Genomic DNA, 21938 nt, shown 5'->3' with positions numbered 1-21938 from the left:
TCATTCTCCTCTTCATCCTACATGGAGGTTGTGAAAAAGTGAGCTAAGCGTGCATAAAGATTGCTGTGCCGAACTTAATTGCGGCACTGACGAAGACAAATCTTTGTCAAAAGGTTCACTCCAGCTACATTCTCCCTCCAAACACTGTGTATCACTTCAAGCCTTCATATTCCTGTGAGCTTTTGTCTTGTTTAACAGTTGTAACAGTCATACTATATATTACTATCAATAGCCAGCATACATTTAGCACTGCAAAGGGCTGTTTAGAAGACGTGCGAGTTTCTACTTCCCTTATGATAAATACTCCAGACATTCAGTCTCTATTTTATGAAAATCTTTCAAACATTGCCAGTGATGACCACCATATGGGTTAATGTCGGCATGGGACTGAGGCTTTCCCACAAAAAGAACAGTTATATTTTGCTCATATCATGTGACTGGCAGTTTCTGCTGTAATTTTTGCACTTGTCAACTGCACTGTGAAGAGTTCATTTCTGTGAATATGTGCTGGCCTGATTCTTCTTGTTCACGCATTTCAGATCTTGTGCTATGAGATGAGGAGGTGTAAAATAAAAACACCGTGTAGATTTCACAATGCCTTTAAGAAACCACGCAAAGCTTGGAGATGAAGCATTACATGCAGCTTGAACCAAGTGTCTGGACACAGTGAGTGAAAGTTGTTTTGTCATGAGCGAGGGTGTCGGTGTTACTTGTAACTACCTTTAAATAAAAGTTTTGTTTCAAAACGGTGGCTCAACTCTGTGTTCCCACCGGTAAAAAACAAAACCATTGGGATTTTCATGAGTGAGGGTGTCGATGTTACTTGTAACTACCTTTAAATAAAAGTTTGTTTCAAAACAGTGGCTCAACTCTGTGTACCCCCGGTAAAAAACAAAACCATTGGGATTTGCAATTCGCTTTTTAAACATAATTGACCAATATGAATAAAAAAACTTGATGAATCAAGATATAAGCTTGCCAAACCATGGAAACACTTGAAACTCCTTTTGAGAAGCTTACACATACACGAACACACTATGGCAATTATTTTCAATCGTATACCCACAATTTTCCGCGTCACCATGTCAAGTTTCAAGGCAGATTTTTTTAGACTCCAGGAAGCTTTATGCTTAATTCTATCCATTGTTTACGCATTGCATTTGATTTTCTATAACAAATAAAATCTAATTCTCCATTGATTGCACCGATGCTCACGTTATAATTATATGCTATTATTATTGACTAGTCTTTTATATATATTCTTGGGGGGTGGGGGCTTCACTGGTGGCGTTCTACGAATTTGCGCCGCCTGTTTGTGCGGGTAAGCGTAAGCGCAGAATTTTTTTTGCGCGTTATGAAAACAATGCACTGCAGGTATTTTAATTAATGCAACGAGCTGTATGAAATATCGGTCAAGGGGTTGGAAACGTCTTTATAGAGAATCCCGACTATTTTCTTTTGCGTGTGTGTATTTGGAGTTGATGCACAGGTTTCTCTATTTACTTATTTTGGCTACATTGCGCCAATTGCGCTTCCTTAGAATAAAGAAACGCGCTTTCGCGCGCTTGTTGACTCGATCGCAAGGGGACAGCCTGATCAACGTCAATATCAGCAGCAATGGCGGATTTGCGCTTGCCGTGGCGCTTGCAAAGTTTTCAATAGTTTTCGCCTTTTAAGTGATGCTTTTGCTATTTTAACGTGTGGAGGTTCATTGTACGTCTGTTTTTTCAAGTTTGGCTTGTGTTTTAACACATGTGAAGGTGTAGTCTTTTCTTCTTCAGCGGATATTTGTACAAGACCCCATTCACCGTCTATCAGGTAAGATGTGTACGTATGCTACACGCAAGCATAGTGCTTCACTAAGCCACAGTGCACTACAAAGTTAAGCATGAACGGTACACAAAATTCACAAGTTCTATGTATTGCCAAGAACAACCATTGATTGGCTAAGTTCTCACAGGCGTTGTAGAAGATGTTGGGCGCGGCAGTGCTGAACGTAGCGTTAGCGGCTTAAATCGTGTTTTTTACTAGTAACAACGTGTCACTATTTCATATTATTGGCGGCGTCTCCAGGACACCAAATCGGTAACGGGGACACCAGAGCTAGAACCCAGACTGGTCCATGGGTTGGGGCTCGCCGAGGCCTGCGCGTGCTAGTAGTATATCTATGATGTCTGTAGGCTGTGTGTAAGTCGTACTTTGCGAATTTTCTGACGCATTTTAAGATCAGCTGTCCGCTTTCGCGGACAGAGCTGGAGTCAGGGTGGTCCGTGGGTTGGGGCAACATAACCTGCTTCCAGTTTGGGACCGCCCTGCTTCCAGTTTTGATCCCTCCGCTGCCCCTTGGGTACCCTGCCGCCTCCTTGATTATAATCTAATGCTCTCCTGAGGCCTCTGTTTGCCGGTTACATGTGCCCTCCTGGAGCTGTACTTGTAAATGAATCCGATCTATCGTCGCAACGAAAAAAGCGCCCCGCGACTTCTACAACACCAGTCAGAACCTTGCCCATTGGTTTACCTATGTGTGGCCGCAAATACCTGAAACTTAATGCCACTTCAACAGGTTTGTTGGCAAGGGTGTCAGGTCGTTGGTTTGTGTGGAATCGGCCTTTTCTCAATTCTTAAGAATTTAACTGGAATGCACCTGACCAGTGCTGCTCTGTGGTGCTTGCCACCAATCCCTTGGACAGGGAAGTCATATGAGAATCCCTGTGCATACATTTTATACGCAGTGGTGTGACCGCTTCCTTTGAGAAACTACGACGTTAGCAATATTGTGAGCGCACTGTGACTTTCCTTCATATTCCTCATCCGTACGTAGTGTGTGTCGCTTCTTCCTCGCCATAGCTCTAGCTCGGCAAGAATAAAGCGGTTCCTTAGAAGTGGTGGAGGTGCTGGGGTTCTGCATACCAAGGACGTATAAGGTAACAGTGTGTGTGCCTTTTATATGTCGCATTCGATCATTTTGAGACGTGGTGGTGTTCATACGTTAGCACAGTGCAAGGACATCGACAATGTAAGAGGTACATGATTCTCTAATTGTATACTCTCTCTGGGCCTTTCTCACAACCTCAGCACAAGTAGTGCGAGCATCAAAAAACTGACAAAGCTGGTGCATGAATGTTGCCCAGCCAGAAAGATCTGGCTCTTGGATCAAAGCTAATTATTTTTTACATTGTAGAGGCAGACGGGCACGCTGTGAAGTTTCTAAGAACTGTCCCACTATTGCTGACTCTGTTGTACATTTATCAAACCACTTGATTCTGACCAAGCTCAAGCTATGGTGACAAAGACGCGCCACATGCTTTACAGTCACATATTGCACTCGCAATACATCTGTTATGCCTGTTTGCCGAAATGAACATGCACAGTAGTGACGAATTCACTATGCGTGCACAGGGATTTGCCTTTCCTGTCCTATGGGCTGTTGGCAAGCATCACAATGCTACACTAGTCAGGTACACCTCAGGTTTCAGTATGTTTGCATTCGGTTGCATGAATATGGAGGGAGTGTGTTCGCTGTAATCAGTACCACACATTTTGCTAATGTAGGCTTGAGTGGCTTTCCCATGACTCCAATAAATAGTCGGAACACTTCCATGTATGGTTGAATGATGAGCATTTTAACCTCCAGACATGCAGCAGTCTTTACACCACTGCAAGGCAGAAGCAGCCTTCTCACCATGCTCACGCTCAAATAAATCCCATTATTAAGGCATTTTATGGGCCTCCCAAACCGCCTGCACCACCTGAATGATGTCACTTGTTGTTGCACCTGGCTGTTCATTTCATTTGGCATCCTCTGTTCACACATATTCGTTTCCAATATTTCAAGAAAATTGCATGGCTGGTTCGCAATCTTTCCTGTTTTCTTTATTTTTCTTTATGGCCTTGTAAAACTCGGAAACGATAATGAAGAAAAAGAAACAAAGGCTGCCTTCCTGTTCACCAGTGAAAGCATTGTTGCTTAGAAAGAGGCGCAGAAAAAGATGTATATGCATGTCGGACAGCCTGCACAAGGTTTTATCTTTGTCTCTTCAAACATCGCGTACCTGCGTCAGTGGACTCGCTGTTCTGTAGCATTACCCCTGGTAGCGGAAGCACTGTCCCAGAGGTCTAAAGAGTCATCGGAAGCACAGTGCTAAACCTTCATCCTTGAAATGTGAAGAACGTCACTGGACAGGACGCGAGATGACAAGGTGAGACTGATTGGGGCAATGATGTGGTGATGGGTGCCACCTGGTTGAGCGCACAGTATGGTCCCCTGTCCTGAGAAAAGCTTTTCTGGGAGCCCTACACAGTGGAAAGGAGACCAGAGAAGTACAAGCGCACCAGGGGAGAAATGAAAGTCGCATTGTGAAGCATGGTACTGTCATTTCTGGTTGCTTCATGACGCAGTAATGATAGTCGCAGCACAATATTTTCAGTTTATTCTGGCAACTTACGATATGCAAGTGAATGCTGCTCACTCTGATCATTTGGCTGTGTTTCAGTGCTTGGATATCTAAGGCCACGTTGCAAAATGCACAAGAGATTTATAATCAACTTCGTATACACAGAAAATACAAGAACAGTTCTAATAGCACTGAAAAGACAGAGCATTCATGGCGTCGTTCAAGCTCAGTGTCCTTGAGCGTGCACAAGAACTAGTCTAACTGATGTTATGACTGGCCTGTGTGGTCAACGATTTGTGTCGCGCCGCCAAAGCAACAGCGAAAGGCTGGACCCTTTCAATACGCCGAGCCGCCTGCAACCGTTGGAAAACGCCTAGGAGGCCCCAATAGCAATAAGACCTTATCATTTGTGCAGGCATTTTCGCCTTCTTACCCACTGCTTGCACAAAACCCTGATGTCTGCTTAGTCTCCACAGTGCAGTCTCCCTTCAGCAAGTGGGAAGATAAAGCTTCGTGTGTGCATTCGTTCTCTCTCTTCGTCCTCGGCAGGGAAGATGCCAGCGTTGTGTGCGCATGTCAGTGCCTTTCCTTCTGCAGAGCCAGTGAGGGTTAGAAAATTTGTTGAACACTTCCATGTATCCAGCGGCAGCCGCCAGCGCGGAGAGTGTTTTCTCTCTCCTTCTCTTGTGCGAGGGTATTTCAAACACTATAAAAGACGTCTTCGCTAATGGACTTCAGCCTTCAGTTTTTGAGCAAACTAGCATGTCTGTCACTCACCATCGGGAAACTTGCAGAGTTGACCACTCCGTAACAATGTGAAGTAAATATTCATTGCTACTCGTTGCATTGTTGCCGTATCTCCTGCCTGGCCCCCTCAGGACTCATGAGCCGCTGCAAAATGCAGTCAGCGGCACGATCCGACAACCAATAGTAAACTCCAGACCACCAAGCCTACGCTTCTTCCACAGTCTTGGGTTCCCATCTTAAATAGGGAGCAGCAGCAAAAAAAGAATTGACATCTGTGAATAAGGTATGTGGATGTGGGCTACTTCCCTTGAATATAGGAGGCAAATGCCTTCAGGAAGTTCAGTTGCACTTTGTTATATGAAAAGGCGTCTCACCATGATAGGAAGTTGCAAACCGACAAGTGCAATGCATAGATCACACACTAACAATCCTGCGTCCAAATTATCAAAATGATGCACAGTGGGAAAACAGCTGAAATTTTAAACAAAAGCCATCATGGTCTCAACGAAGCCCTGCTTCAGCCAGAGTCAAGGTTACATGCACAAATGTTTCTATGTAAAACGTGCTGCCTGCAATATCAACAACCATGGCACGTGACTTTCGTAAGCCAACCAATGTTAAATGCCATCCCTGGATGTGTGCCCCACAGCAAAAAAGGAAGAGAAGAAAAAAAGGAAAGAAAAGACGGGGTTCGTCATGCGAGTGTGACGTGAACCCTTGGCTCCGTCATGGGGGAAGATGAAGAAGGAAGATCACTTTGAGGCAAAGGGGTTGAGTGCTGTTGCTTTTAGCACTCACCTCCTGGCACCGTGAAAATGCAACATTTCAATTTCTTCCATTTCCTTTAATAATGAACTAATTAGAAATATTTGTTTGAGAAAATGCTCCCTTGACGGCATCTTACAACTTCCAATGTACCTATAACTAAAATTTGCCATGGTGCTTAATGAGAGGGGCTTTTTCAGCCCAAATTAGATCTTGCAGACTATAGTACTGTATGGAAAATATGGTACATGGAACTGTAAAATTTAATTTTCCACAGCAATTTCTACCTGTGCAGTTGGAGTTGGCTTTGTCGTAGCATAGATATGAGGACCGTGAAACAACCTTTATTCCCTAAAGATCCTGTCCTGTAGTATATTTGAGCATTTACATAAAGGCATGGAGACCCTCAGTGTGTTGCAATCTAAGTGGCAGCATACAGGTGGTGTGTGCTGCCTGTAGGGATGCCACTGTAAGCCATCTATGTATTGGCGGATTTCTGAATTGTGGATGGGAGAAGGCTCATGGCTGTTCTGCCTTTGCACCAAGCACTGCAGAGCACAGTGCTGCAATTGTCTGTTTGTGCAGTTCGAAGAAAATTATTCCTGCAGTGGCAGTGACTACACAGAAAATGCACCCTACGAGAGTGGACAGAGTTCCAATGTGACTGTGGTTTGAAATGGTCCAGCCCCTGTGTATACAAGCACCGATTTCCCCAGACAAGTGTGACAGTGCCTGGCTTTGAATGCAGTGTGCTGCTGCATAAATATTGCAGTTGCCCAGCGCTAAGCTGCCTGGAATATGTGGTTGCCATAATGACTTCTCTGTACCCGTGGGACAAATATATGCACTCGAAATAGTGACAGCAGCCATGCATTTCCTGCCGACATAGAATTAGGTTCCACAATGTCATCTGATGCATGCACATGCTGTGATGTGGTTGGTGTGGCCATGCTCTTTTTTCCTCCCTTCAAGTATGCTGGTGAACTGACCCTAGTTACAGATGTCTGCAAGGAGTGCAAACTGTGTGAGTGCTGCACATGAATTCAAATTACGATCGCCACAGTGATGATAAAGAACACATTGAAAATTAATCTGACAACACTTATCAAGACTGTCTACAAGTTTTCTGTGAGAGATTTCCTCAGGGTTGACAAAAACCATCTTAGGGACCATTTAATGGGGTGTTACCGCCCACATTATGAGATGGAAGAAAAGGAAGCCATTAGGATTTCTCTGGTGGTGCAAGGTGCTCAAATAGATTGCTTTCAATTGCAGTAGACATAAATATTATCTTTCTTTCTGTCTGGGCACATAACTTCTTTGCCAACCTCTCTGTCATCTCTGTAGCACATTAATCTGGGATAGTAACTCCACTCTGACGCAGCAGATGAAAGTGCATGCCAGACATGCTGACCACACTGACTTGGAGAGTGCCACTTTCTTAAATGTGGCAAAAGTCTGTGTTTTGGGCGAAATAAGAGCTCATAGGCAATTTTCATCTGTCACAAACAGAAATATGTGCTGCCAGTGGTCAGACGTCATTGAGGTCGAGCTTCTCATGCAAGTGGATGCCATCGAGAAGACCAAAGAAGCCAGTGATAGCCATTGTGCGCAGCAGCTTCAGATGGTAAAATCCAGCTAGGGTTTCTCTGCACAAAATCATCAAGTGGCATTCCTAAGTAACGGATATTTTTTACCCTAAACTGCTACCCTAGAGTGGCCGGAACATGTACCGTTCGTTCCAAGAATGCAGCTGTTATCAAACCTTAGTTTAGTCAATTATTGAGGCTTAAGATGGTTTTAATGAATCTACATTAGGAAACAATTGTAAAAGAATGTAAAAAAATTTGAACTGTGTTGACTCTTTTGTGGCATACTGTTGCTAATCCTGAAGTTACGTCCTCAAATGACTTATGCTCCAGGTAGTTGAGCAAAACTATGTGTGTGGAAATAGGAATTTTTCAATTTCAAAGCTAATTCGAATAATGAAACCTAAGTGCGAAGCGAATATTTTTCGAATATGAATACTACTGGTATTGCAAAAATCCATATTTTTTCACCAACCAGAGGTGCAATATAGTTTACTGCATAGCAAATAATGTACAGGGATATTATGCTTCGTGGTTCACAAAATTCTCTAATACAACACTTTTGTTTGACAATGTCATAACTGTAGTTACTTAATGTTTCATGAAGCAAGGACAACAGCTCAACATGTTCAAAGAGCAGTGACACCTAGTGCATGTCAATATCGATTCAGACATCGAAAAGAGCTGCTTAGAGTGTCTGGTATCAGCAGGTCGCTCTTCACAAGCCGAGCCAACAATGGGCACCACGTTTACACCATCACTCAAACGGATCTTCTTTTTGGCCCCCAATGTCATCATGAAAATATCTTTGAACCTGCGATTGTGGCAGTGAAAATTTCTGCCACGAGTGAAAATTTCTGCTGGGTGATAAGCTCATCAGTCTTTCCGCAGTGCTGATGTGGAAGTGGCCCCTTCAGAAGGTTTTGTTGTTGAACGCATACTTGGGTTCCTTGGTGTTTCATTTCATTTCATTTCATTTATTTACCTTAAAGACCCCACTAGGGGGTATTACATAAGGGGTGGGTGTACATAAAAATAAAACACTCAAATTTGTGACGACAGGTACTCAGTCACATTGGCAGAAAAAGATGATGGACAGGTGAGAACGACGATATTGCGAGGAAGGCTGTTCCAGTCTTTGGCTGCACGAGGAAAAAAAGATGCTGAAAAATTAACAGTTCTCATACGTGTACGGGAAACTTGCAGTTGGTGACCAGTGCGAGGAGATATGTATGTGGGCGGTGTTATGTAAGGGGCACTGTTAAGTGATGAATGGTAAAGCTTATGGAATAGACAAAGTGTTGCTATGCGTCGGCGGAGGGATAAAGCTTGCAGCCCAGATTCCGCTTTGAGGGCGGTAACACTGATTTCGTGAGAATAAGATGAGTGAATGAATCTGGCGGCACGATTTTGTACCGCTTCAAGGTCATCTACGACGCATGCTTGATGTGGGGACCATATGGCTATTGGATAATATGGATATATTGGATATATGGATAATATTGGATATGGATAATTTCTATTGAAATTATCCTTCCTTTCTCTAAATCCAAGGGCGAGATCTTGCATTCTGAATGTTTGCTTGCGCTCTCAGTATTCGCCTTCACCGTGCTTTCGTCAGCGGTCGTCTGCTTGGTGAAGCGGGAGCGCCTATTGAACACTGCCTACTCACTGATGTAGAAGGTGAAGCAAACAGTCAGAAAGCTAGAAGCTTGCGCAATCTCATCCCAGGTTTTCAATCCAGTTTGACATTGAAACATCCTGGTAGTATTAAAGTACTTGAGAATGGGGTTCCAGAAGCATTGCCAAGTTTGCCACTTGGTGAAATTTGTAGTTTGGAAACAATTTAGGCTCTTAGCGAGATTAACAGTAAACAGAGGTTTTCACATGGCGATTGGTGTTGTCCAAATGCATGAAGAGTTCACAGTACGAGTACTTAAGCTGATAGTGTCGGGTAACCATAAGCACCAGTAGTGGCCCCGTGACAGTGTCGCCTTTAACTTCAGATATGCTTCACTGCATGATGCTAGATATGCTGCGCCGCATAACACGATTCTGCTGCTGTGAAGGTGACCTAAACCGACAACAGCCGAGAAGGTGCAAATAGCACTGCGCTGCCTGGTTCTTGCTGTTGGCCTTATTTTTCTTCTTTTCACAGTGTCCTTACTGTAAGTGCACTCCAGAATTACAATGCAGGAATATGCATGTGTGCACAAGCTTTCATTCAAGAGTAACTCATGATCATAAGTTTCGTCTTCATGGTTTCGTGCCATGTCACGGCATCACAAGCGAGACATAATAAAGGGGGCCTCAAAGGCTGTGGCAGAGACTAATCTTTTGTGCGAGATTGTGCTATCCTTGCAGCACGCAGTGCAATATTATATGACTCTCATGTCTATGGTGGCATTGTCGATTATGAATGTTTCCTTACTGCGTTAAAAATGTGTAGTGCATCTTTCAGATAATAATGGCATTATAGCTTCAGAGTTGTTCAAGTTTGGGGTACTTGTTCACTAAAAGTACACTATTAGAAAAGCTTTAGAATGTCTAGGTCGTACTTGCATTTGAAGAACTGTAAGTCTTCCTACACATAGCAATTGGTAGCTTACTGTACGATGTTGAAGGTGGTTTTTATTCATAGGCCCTACGCAGAGAGCAGCGACACAAAGCCTGGCATGTGAGCAGGGTTCGTAACAGTGTTTGCATTTCCAGTGCTCGTAACTGATTCCAGTCTTAATGCATAAATTTGCTTTATGAATTCTTTGTAGACAGAAGGTGCTTGAATATTGGTTGCATGAAATGCTCCAATGCACACTGTATACGTACAGGGTGTCTTTTATTACCATACAGATTTTCTTGTTTTAAAGTTATGAGCGCGGGAAATGTGGCATTCTTGCAGAGGAATTCCTCTATTTTGGAACTCCACAAATTTGGAGGCAGTCACATTTTAATGCATTCTCATTTCTTACAAATCTTGAAAGTTGCACCTAATTCAAGATATTCATCATTGAATTTCACTGGTAAATCGAGGCAATATTGGAACCGAGTGTGCTGGGAGCGCAGAAAAGAAGGTCCCGCTATCTCATCAGAAACATCTTGGCCAGTCATTGTAGCTGCTGATACGACACACTTTGCCTGGCAAGCATGTGTGTCAGTGTGCCATGTCAGGCTATCATTTAAGCTTTGTCCCACACTTCATGACAGGGCACTGCCGCCTGATGTGGAGGAGGATGCACCAAGTTTTGATTGTACTCAATTGAGCGCGATAATCAATATTTCAGAATAAGTGAAATTTTCGAGATTTAGAAAAAGAAAGGGTGTGCGTTCACATGCGACTGCCTCCAAATATGCCATTTAGAAGGCTACCGCCAAGTAACTAATAAAAAAGTGACTGAATTTCTCAAAATTAATTTTCTGAAACTCGCATTAGCAGCAAAGTGTGTCCACCTCACCTAGAAACTCCTTTGCAAGAACGCCGGGCTCTCCGTGCTGAAAACTTTTTGCTAAATATCTGCATGGTTAAAAAAAAACTAGATATGCATAATTGTTAATGTATGAAAATCGTACACATTCACTTTTCAAAATTTTTGTCCTTCTATACAACACCAGAAAAATTGGAAATAGAAGCTTCAGGTGACCTATCTGATGTGCAAGTTGCATGGCCATATTATTGTTTTAATTTTTCGCTATTAGCTTTTACTGTGATGTCGCCACTGCAGCAGCTCGATGGCTGTGGCTTTTCAGTCCATGTCACAAAGCTGCACCCAGGTAGAGGCAGAATGCAAAAATGCTTGTGTACTTAAGTATAGCTGCACATTACAGAAGCCGAGGCCCTCAAGATTTATCCGTAGCTCTCGTGTTGCCCACGAGTTCCATATTTTTTATTGGGATTGAAGAGTAATGTTTGTGCTGTATTTATTTATTTATTTATTTATTTATTGTACATACTTTCAAGGCCGGCAGGCACAACAGAAAGGAGTGGTAGGGTACATTATTATTTGCGGAACGAAAGAAAATTAACAAAAAATCGTGAAGGAACTATAAGACACTTTGAACAGCAAGCTTGAAATTGGTACTGTCACAAATGGTGACTAAGGAGGCGGGAAGGCGGTTCCATGCAGTGGCGGTTCTTGGAAAAAATGATGAATGGTATAAATTAGTGCGGCAAGTTGGCACTTCAACTTTGTGTTGATGATCGATGCAAGAGGAAATGTAACTGGGTCTGGTGAAGAGATTTTCTTTCAGGAAAGGATTGAGGTAGTATATTTTATGAAAAAGACAAAGGCGAGAATGCTTGCGACGTAGTGAAAGGTCAGGTAGATCTAATGTTTTTTTCATGGATGTTACGCTAGAATGGCGTGAATAATTTGAGAGGATAAAGCGCACTGCACGGTTCTGAATGCTTTCAAGTGAATTAATGAGATTGGAATGAGCAGGGTCCCATATGGCGCACGCAGATTCTAATTTTGGACGGACGAGCGTTTTGAACATGGTAAGCTTTAGTGAGGTCGGAGAGGATGCAAAGTTACGTCTTAGATAACCTAATGTTCGGTTAGCATTGTTAGTGATATATTCAACATGCATGTTCCAGGAAAGATTGCTAGTAATATGCAGGCCAAGATACTTATAAGAGTTAACAACCGACAGGACAGTACCATCAATAGAATAGGGGGGCGGATCAGAAGGGGTAGAGCGGCAGGAGACACGCATATGTTTGCATTTATTTGTGTTAAGCTGCATTTGCCATTTGTTACACCAATTTGATACACTAACCAGATCATCTTGAAGCTTACTGGAATCATTAAGGTTAGTTTTGTGGTAGATGACGCAGTCGTCCGCGAATAGCCTAATGATTGAGTTAGAGATACAGTCAGGAAGGTCATTAATATAGATGAGAAAAAGCAGGGGCCCCAGTACGGATCCTTGCGGTACACCGGAGGTAACTGAACAAGGTCTAGAAGTACAATCATTAGCGGTTACATACTGGGTCCTGTTAGAGAGAAAATCCTTAATCCATGCAAATACGTTTGGGTCAATATTAAGAAGAGAAAGTTTGAAAATAAGTAAATCATGAGAAACAGAATCAAAAGCTCGCGAGAAGTCCAAAAATACACAGTCAGTATCAAGTTGCTGATCTACATTAAAAAACAAGTCATTGGTAAAAGACAAGAGTTGGGTTTCGCAGGAAAAGAATTTTCTAAATCCATGTTGGGCATTGTTAAAGAAAGAATTCATCTCAAGGAAATTAATGAGGTGTGAATAAATTATGTGCTCTAATATTTTACTTAGAATGCATGTCAATGAAATTGGTCGATAATTATTGGAGGAATGAGTGTCACCTGATTTATGGACCGGAACCACCTTTCCCACCTTCCAGTCTTTGGGTAGGGTAGAAAGCTGTGGGGACTGGTCAAAAATCTTTGATAAAATAACACTTGAAAAAACTTCAGTACACTTTAGCATTTTTGAATTAATGAAGTCGGGACCACAGGATGAAGAAATTTTTTGGTTTCTGATAAGTTTGCCGATGCCAATCCAGTCAAGCGAGATAGGATCCATAGGCGGAAAACTGGGGGACGATAAGAATGGAAATTTTGGCTGTACTGATCGCTGAAAAAATGTCGAGAAGGTATTATTCAGAATTTCGCAGCACTCGTGAGTTGGAACTGGCACGTCTGATTGGATTAATTGAAGAACATTCTTTTTAGTACCTGCAACAATAGACCAAAACTTCCGTGGGTTAGAAACCAGAAACGAGGGCAGAGTATTATTTAGGAATGTGTTTTTGGCACTGGCTATTGCCGAACAATATTCACTGGCAATGCGGTGATATCGAGACCAATGATCAGGATGATTTGTAGCTTTAGAGCGGCGAAATACCCGTTTTTTTTGTTGCGCAGGCGCTTTAGTGCATTATTAAACCATGGTGATCGGGGGTTAGAAGGCACTCTTCTTTTAGGTATGTAGCGGTCAATTATCGATAGAAGTTTGTTTTTATAGAGACCAGTTTTCATCAACTGTTCGTTGCGAAAAGTTCATTAAGTAATTCGTAATGAAAGACTCAAATTCGGCTGTTATTGACGAGGTATCAGCTCTGTTGTAATCTAGTATAGTCTTTGAGCTTCTTTTAGTAGTAACATGCGCGTTAAGAGTGAAATGGATCATTACATGGTCGCTGATACCTTGCAGGAACGTTAGAGGTGAAACCAAGTTGGGGGCAGTGGTAAGAATGAGATCCAGGATATTGGCAGAAGTCAGTGTAGTGCGCGTGGGGTAGTGTACAAGTTGAATAAGGTTAAAATCGCGGCACAGGTCCAAAAATGCTAAAAATTGAGGACAACTCTGTTTCACAACTACGTCATCCTTCGACCACACAACATTGGGAAAATTAAAATCCCCTAGTATAAACAAGGGTGATGTGGGGTAGCTAACAATGAGGTTATTAATCACATCATGAAGTTCATGGCAAAACGAAATAGGGGCAGCGGGTGGTCTATAACAGGCACAGAAAATAAGCTCGCGATTGGAAATGACAACCCGTACACACACAAGTTCTAATGACGATGTAATCGGAATGATGTGAGAAACAAGAGCATCTTTGACACCGATAAGAACTCCCCCTCCTGATCGAATGTCGCGGTCATATCGGTATAAACTATAAGTGTTTTCGCAATCCAGTATTTCACTGCTGCTTATTTTTGCTGACAGCCACGTTTCCGTAATGATAACAATGTCAGCAGAACAGGAATCAATGGCTGATGACAAAGCTATGCGTTTGTTGAGTACACTTCGTGCATTAGTGAATAGTATTGATAGGCTTTTGACGTTTTGGTGTACGGCAGATAGCTATGAAGAATCATTCACCTGGGCGGCAGCGGACTCAGGTACGGCGGTTGGCACATGTGAAGGGGGATACATTTCACAGATGCTATCGGTGGCTGCGCAGTAAACGTATGTCTTTTTGTTAATGATTAGTTTATTATAACGAAGTGTAAAATTCTGTTTGCTGGCGTTTCCGAAGTTTATAAGTCTCTTACGCAATTGCCTAGTATTTTTGCAGAAATCCTCACCTACAGATACACCAGAACCCTTTAGCTTTGCCCTCAAGGAAAGGATGCTTTCTTTAATCTTAAATGCCGAGAACATAACAATTATGGGGCGGGTTTTATTCGCAGAAAACGACCCCAATCGGCGCGCTCTAGATATAGCCGTGTCTGGAATAGAAATATCGGAATGCATTGACAGTACGTCCCGAACTCGGGTTTCAGACTCAGCCCAAGTCTCTGTGGGAATGTCAGTGATACCGTAAAAGAGCAGGTTATCCCTCCTTGATTGATCCTCAAGGTCGTCAAGGCGAGAGGCAAGGACACTTTTCTCATTTTTGACTGCTTTCTTGACTGCTTCCTCGATTTCGGCCATAGGTGGCGAGTTCTCGAAATTCTCTACAAAGAATTCTACTTTATTTAGCCTGGTGGTTAAATCAGATACGGTTTGAGCGAGTGCGTCTTGTTTTTGTTTAAGTTCACCTAGCGCACCCATAACTTCGGCATGTTTCGAGTCAATTTTAGACGACAGGTCGCCGATTACCGCAAGTGATTGTGCATACTGTGCACTAGAATCATTGAGAGGCCCGGGATTCGTCTCGACATCGCCACAAACCAGTAATGCCCTTGCCACTAGTACACAATCACAAAAGCATTGGAATAACACACTTGGGCACGGGATAAGCAGCAAACAGAGATTGTTCGATCGCTTGCTAAGAAGTGATGGTTTTTTACCAACCTGCATGTAGAACAGAAACGGGTTTGTAAGCGACGAATGCATGTCGCCGCTATCCCGTGCCCACTGAAGGCCGAAGTCGGATCCGCCGCCCTTTTGTACTCTTCTGATGAGACTGTCGGTGACGATGCCACTGGCCAGTCGCTGACTGAAGGGACGCCGTAATCCAAGTAAGGAAGGTAGCATGCTTCATCATGGTCGAAAGTTGGCGCCGATGGCGGCGTTATCGGCGAGACTGCTGATGCTTCGGACGAGAGATATGCTCCCAGCAAAGTGACGATCTGCATGTAGAACAGAAACGGGTTTGTAAGCGACGAATGCATTGTCGCCGCTGTCCCGTGCCCACTGAAGGCCGAAGTCGGATTCGCCGCCCTTTTGTACTCTTCTGATGAGACTGTCGGTGACGATGCCGCTGGCCAGTCGCTGACTGAAGGGACGCCGTAATCCAAGTAAGGAAGGTAGCATGCTTCATCATGGTCGAAAGTTGGCGCCGATGGCGGCGTTATCGGCGAGACTGCTGATGCTTCGGACGAGAGATATGCTCCCAGCAAAGTGACGATCTGCATGTAGAACAGAAACGGGTTTGTAAGCGACGAATGCATTGTCGCCGCTATCCCGTGCCCACTCCCTCTATCAGACTATCCTCTATTTCAGACTATCCTCTATTTCAGACTAAATAATGTGCATGCAAAATTATATCTTCGTTACTTTACACCATAGCACCAATATCTGTTGTGCGTTGATTTTCTGATGTCCTTGCATTTGCTATAGCAAGGATTTTTAAAAATCAGCCACAAAAGAAAAAAATGAATGGTCAAGGAACCAAGTGGTGTGTAGCAGCTCCCTTCTTTTTTTAATCGGCGGCAAGTTTTGCACTCGTGTGTTAGCAACACTGTTTCGCCAATTGTGTACTTCAAAGAAGTGTTACCTTTCTGCTTTGGAACTTTGTGGTTTTGTTCTGCCAGATGCTTGACCAAAACAAGCAAAATGTACTTTGGATATTCCACAAATTCATTCTGTATGCATTTGGTACAATAAAATTTGTTTCAAGAATGGACAAATGCAGTGATGGTTAATTGAAAACTGCAACATGCCGATTTTAGTTTCATGCTTCATTAATTTTCTCAGCCCCAAAGAAAGCATGCGAGGTTCGAAAATGTATCATGTGACAAAGTGCTGGCCTGCCATGACATTAGTGCACTCGGTCTAGAGAACTGATTAATGCTGCACATACATTGAACATGGTGGCCATGACCATCCCTCATGAATTGGCATTCCCTGCCTAAACCACCTCACCAACACAGCCTGTTAACAGGAAGAAAGCTGACGGGGCTTCCAAGAATTTCTATGCACTATTTATTAGTATCGCCCATTGAAATTGCTCCATTGCTTTGGTGACAATTGTCTTGACAAAAGTGGAAGCCGAATCGGTTGAGTTCAATCAGTTTTATTTACATACAACCTATTATAAAGTGGACCTTTCTTCGCCTCTTCAACTGTTCCCACAGCTGCTGCTGCCATCTTCCACGCCCCATGGTAGGTGCATGGGAGGATTTTCCAAGGAACTCTGGAAAGCTGTAATCAGATTGTGGGCAAAGTTAAAAACTTAAATACAAAAAGGGTGTAGAGTATTGTAACCTTGTACATGTTGATCACACATGTTTCAGCTACAGCTGTAAGTGCCTTGTCTCATCAACCAAGCTACAGTTCTTGCAACGTTACACTTTGTGATACTCAGTATGAATTGATAAGACTAGCAGCTATTCTAGTGGTTGTGCAGGCCACAAGGGAACAGCGCCTGGCCTTTGTGCTTATATGTGTCAATTTCTCTCTTTCAGTCTCGCCCAAGCCACACCAAAATGCTATCCACAAGTGTTGTGCCAAAATGGCCTGGCAACATCTCGTATTAAGCCGTTTGACCTATTTATTGCACTGATGCACAAAGTGCAACCAAATGAAGGAAATGACATCGCCGAGGTGATTAGTAAATTACCCTTCTGATATACCACAAGTGCAACTTTGCTGTGGCAAGAGCCTTAGCAAAAACATGAGACACACAAAAATGAAGGAAAAGCGACACCTTCAAGTTCCCGTACCAACTCACCGTGACAAGCACGAAGTTTGACAGTGTCTGCTTGAGCTTAGTTATTTGGAGATACATGCAGTTGAATGCTTTTACAAGCATTGAGATGTCCCACTATGCTAGCTTGCCTTTTATGGCTATAGAAAGTCATATACTGCCACAAGTCTGCCTATTCTTCCGATTGGAATCTATATTGAAGCTGCTTTGAGCAACGGGCGGTATTGTATTTCAGCGCTAATGATACATTGAGAGTAGTGTGCCTGGAAGGAATAGGCAAAAGCATTGCAGAAGCTGCAGCACTTTGTGCTCGCTGAATGATCATACGAGAAGGTAAAGATGCCATCAGAAAGCATCCTTCGTATAGAGTCTCTTTAAAAGAAAAACACTACAACTAGACATGGTGACAGTTGTGGTGGCAAACTAAAAATATTATAATGATAGTTCAAGGTGTGGTATGGCATGTTTATGCTATTTCTGAAAAAATAAACACAGCAAGTGTGTCCATGCCAGCAATTGACACAGGATGTGCAGATGCAAAGCTGCAATACAGCACCACGGCGTCAAAACGACAGTATGCAAGTGGTGGTCCAGCATCAAAACTTCAATGTCCCTACACTGCAACACTGGGAGGCCATGCTGCATCACAGAAGCCTGGGTGGCCAGCAGGCGCTGCTCTGTCGGGCACAGGACGTGACAGCACCTATTTCTCCTAAGGATTCAATAAACGGATTTCTCTACGTCACCCGCTATGCGATGCGCCATGCGAGGGAATGACAGTGCCACTACTCTCACAGGATATGGATGGTGCACAACACCACCTTGAGCATCGGAGTGCACGTCTGCCTGTGAGCTCTGTACTACAAACACAAGTGGTGCATGCAAGGTGACATTTAATATATCACTGCCAAATGCCATCAATGAACAGAAGCACCAAAGAAAGCTGCTTACATAATTTTCAGTGTGACGGATCTGCATATTTTTTACATCCTGTCTGCATGCCGCATTGTTCATTTGTTCGTCACTGCTCAAAAGTGCATAGTTGCATGGTACTTTTTTCGATCTTGTGCACTTTCTTTTGTCCTGAAAAAATAACCACAGCAGCTATCTTCATAAAATAAAGCAGATGTTTCTGAATGAGCTGTAAGTATTAAAGTTGCTCAAAAGGGTAGTTTACTGAATAGATTACATTTGAGTACTGCAGGCCTAGTTTCTTTCCGTCTTTCTCTTTTAAAGCCTCAGCACAAATTAGGTGAAACACCCTGTATACTGGACGGCTTGCCTTGCTGCCCGCACCGCCGAGGCGGAGCATCAAACGTTCTTGTGGCGCACTTGTCACCGTCTCGTGGCACCGGTCGTCCATCCTTATCGCGCACACGCCACCGTCGTCATCACGCCACCGTCATCTGGTGTTCTGATTGGCTGCGGCAAAGCGGACAGCTCTGGTGGGCGGGAAAAAAAGTGGTCCGCGAGCGATCGGGCTTGCCGCCTCGTTTAACGCCTGCTTTTATTCGCCTGGCCAAGAGCTTTGCCCGGTTTAGCCGCTCCTTCTTCAGTGTGAACGTGCCTTTAGAGTAAAAAAATCAACAGCTTACGCTTCCACATTTTTTGCTTGGTAGCTGCATTCAATTTGCTTGCTCCTCGTTTTTTAGATGTCCAGGCTCCCCACATTTTAACGTGGCTGAATAGGGCACAAATCAGAAACGCGAGTTTCTATGGCCTAGCCTTCTCACACTTGCAAGGGTACCATCCAAAATTGACCTATTTTTCTTATGGGGTGCCCACTGATTATGAGGATGCTGACATCGAAGGATCTCAAGTGGTTCTCTAGCATTTTGTTGACGTAATACAGTAATGCCAAGCTACAACTGACTTGATATCTGTCAGCACCAATGAACGCAGTGGTTAGTATTCTCACTAAATTGAGAGTTCAGCCCAACAGCAGATGGACACCAGTGGTTTGAATCCCCGTGTTGGGAAATTTAACTGGCTGAAATCAAGCGTTTAAAAGACACGCACTTAGTTCCATCCCTTCAATCTGCGAGCATAATGAAGATCAAAGGTCAGGTTATGTGGCTGCAGCACCTTCTGTTCATGCAGCATACCTTTACTTTTCTTCACCAAGACACTTAGCATGCACATACCTTGTGTGCAAGCCACATCTATTTACAACAGAAACAGCGCTTTCCACTCGTGATCAAAAGTTTGGAGCTAAAATATGGTAGAATGTTTTGTCCAGCCAACGCATGCAGGCTGAAATCCAAGTGGTACAGCCAATATGTGCCTGTTGAATCACTGCAATGCATTGAGGCACTTCTGACAACGCACAGCTGTACCAGAAAAGGTTTAGATTTTTTTTCACTAATGCCATGGACCTATGAACTTTTATGAATGCACCTTCAGCTTTCGCAGATTTTCAAGTAGTTCGAACGTAAAGTCGCCTTTGTGTTATTGCTATTCAGCCAGAGTGCAATAGGAGCCAGTCAAATTAGTACAACATGAAGTCAATGTGCACACAAAAACTACATGTACCCTTGCATGACTTTGTGCCACAGGCAGCTAACAGCTTCCAATTCACAGTTCTTGTACTATGCTTGTGGCCACCATCTACAGTGATCTATTTGATTTAACGGGGATGTGTATGTTGGCTGAAAACAAGAAAATATATTAACACCGATGGATGCAATATATCCTTTCCGGTAGTTTCGCAAGGGGGAAACTGTAATTCGAACTTCACGGCAGCGTGCCCCGCACAGCTGCACCTCATTTTATATTCTCGCGCATGCGTCAGTGTTGCCGCAGCTGTCTGTAGTGACACCCTCACGTGCATTTCTTGTTCAAGCTTTGTTGAAGGGTTTGAAGAAATGAAGGCAGTACGGTGCCGCTCATTTCTTCCTTAATGCGACCTTTGAATAGTGTGTGCATCTTAACCCTTTCATAGACGCAAGCAGAGAACAGGCCGCTTTGTGTCCGAGACATTACAAGTGCTTTTTTTTATGAAGTATTTTTCACATAACGTAAAATCTCAAAGCTGACTACGATTCTGTAATAGCGAAAAGTGGGAATATTACATCCCACTATACCGCCTCAAGGCCCGTTTCTACCTACTCGTGGTCACCTGTAATGTGATTAGAAGCAGCCAGAGTACCCAGTACAGTATACATTGTTTGTGCACGTTTTAATTATACCTAAAGGGCATGCTTTGTATGAGAATCCTCAATCAGGGCTTTCCGATATCACAAGGATTCTTAGAAAAAAAGATGCTTCTTGAAAATTCTTGAGGGCTCGTATGTAGCAGCTCGCATATGTAGGAATGCGATTTGTTCGCGATGCTAATAATTTGATGACCTGTTTTGGTAGCTGTGGGCAGGAGAAATTTAGACACCTAACCGCACCAACATTCAGCTTATATGAAAACACGGAATTTCGATAAAAAGAGTCCATTTGCCGCGGTGGTGGTTAGAATAGAACCACCACAGCGATAGAATAGGCGATAGAATAAGATAAACATTGTAGAACGGGAAGTAAACAATCTGCGCAATCGCTCTATCGCGTTGTTTGACAAAGAAATGGACGAAAAAATGTGCTTAACGTGATTCAGAAACATATCTACACAGGAATGCTCTATGGTAGAAATTACACTTCTCCGCTACAGAGTAGCGAAGTTGCCCTGAAAAGTGGGACCAATATTTTCCGACCGCCCAACAAAGGGTGAAATGCGCACAGTATGTACGGCAACACTTGCTTTGTTCACCGCAGTAATGCCACCCTGTAATGGAGACACAACTACGACAAACGGTCCACATTTCTTCCGCAGCGAGCAGCGAGAAATAGTGAAATATTTTTTACCGAGTCAGAAATAAGCCAAGCGTGTTCCTGACGGTATGTAACGGCATGCCGCTGGAAAAAGGGGGTCCATACCTCGGGGTTCAAATTCCGCAGACACGGCATGCGCTTCAGCGTAGCCGTCAATTCGCGGTTGAGCAAGCGACCATTTTGCATTTTCTGTTCCGCATCAGCATGTTCTACGCAGCGAGGGAGCACCTTGAAAACCAGCACGACGGGGGCCGTCTCGTTGAACAATCAAGGCCTAAAATTTAAAAGACAAAACAACTATTAGCGCTTACTGTTTCAAATTTTGTGATTTCAGTAGACTTACCTTGATGTTGTCGCATATTTCTTGTGGATCCATGTTGCTTTCAAGGTCGTTTCCGCCAACATAAAGAAGGGCGAAATCGACACGCTCGACGCGTATCGTGGAGACAGCTCACGCCAGCCGCACTGCATTGCAGCCCACAAAACTGAATGTGCAGGCTTTCATAGATTCAGTTAGGCGCAGGCGCGACCTATTTAAGAATTTAACCTGACTCACCGACAATGACGCCGCGCAAGGACGGCATGACTGAACACGATCCAGCGAGGCGTAACAAGGCCACGCGAACGAACCTACGTGAGCCGGCAGTGGCCGCATGTGGCCGGCACACACCACAGGGATTTAGCAGCAGCACCTAGCAGCGTCCTTCCCTTGGCGTACAAGTACCTATCTGGGGGCAGGGACTACGCCGCTGGCTTACGTCACATCCG

General features: G+C 43.6%; 1 long non-coding RNA gene across 1 annotated transcript; it reads right to left on the bottom strand.

Annotated features, from left to right (window-relative positions):
• Positions 1–16705: 16705 nt before the first annotated feature.
• Positions 16706–21581, bottom strand: LOC142568622 (uncharacterized). Its single transcript, XR_012825483.1, has 3 exons — positions 21514–21581; positions 21276–21444; positions 16706–16849 (listed from the first exon to the last, which is right to left on the bottom strand). It is a non-coding gene; the product is annotated as an uncharacterized LOC142568622 (long non-coding RNA).
• Positions 21582–21938: the final 357 nt, after the last annotated feature.

This window comes from Dermacentor variabilis, unplaced genomic scaffold (assembly GCF_050947875.1).
Source record: "Dermacentor variabilis isolate Ectoservices unplaced genomic scaffold, ASM5094787v1 scaffold_24, whole genome shotgun sequence".
NCBI classification, from domain to species: Eukaryota; Metazoa; Arthropoda; class Arachnida; order Ixodida; family Ixodidae; genus Dermacentor; species Dermacentor variabilis.
This window is presented reverse-complemented; position numbering and strand designations above follow the sequence as displayed.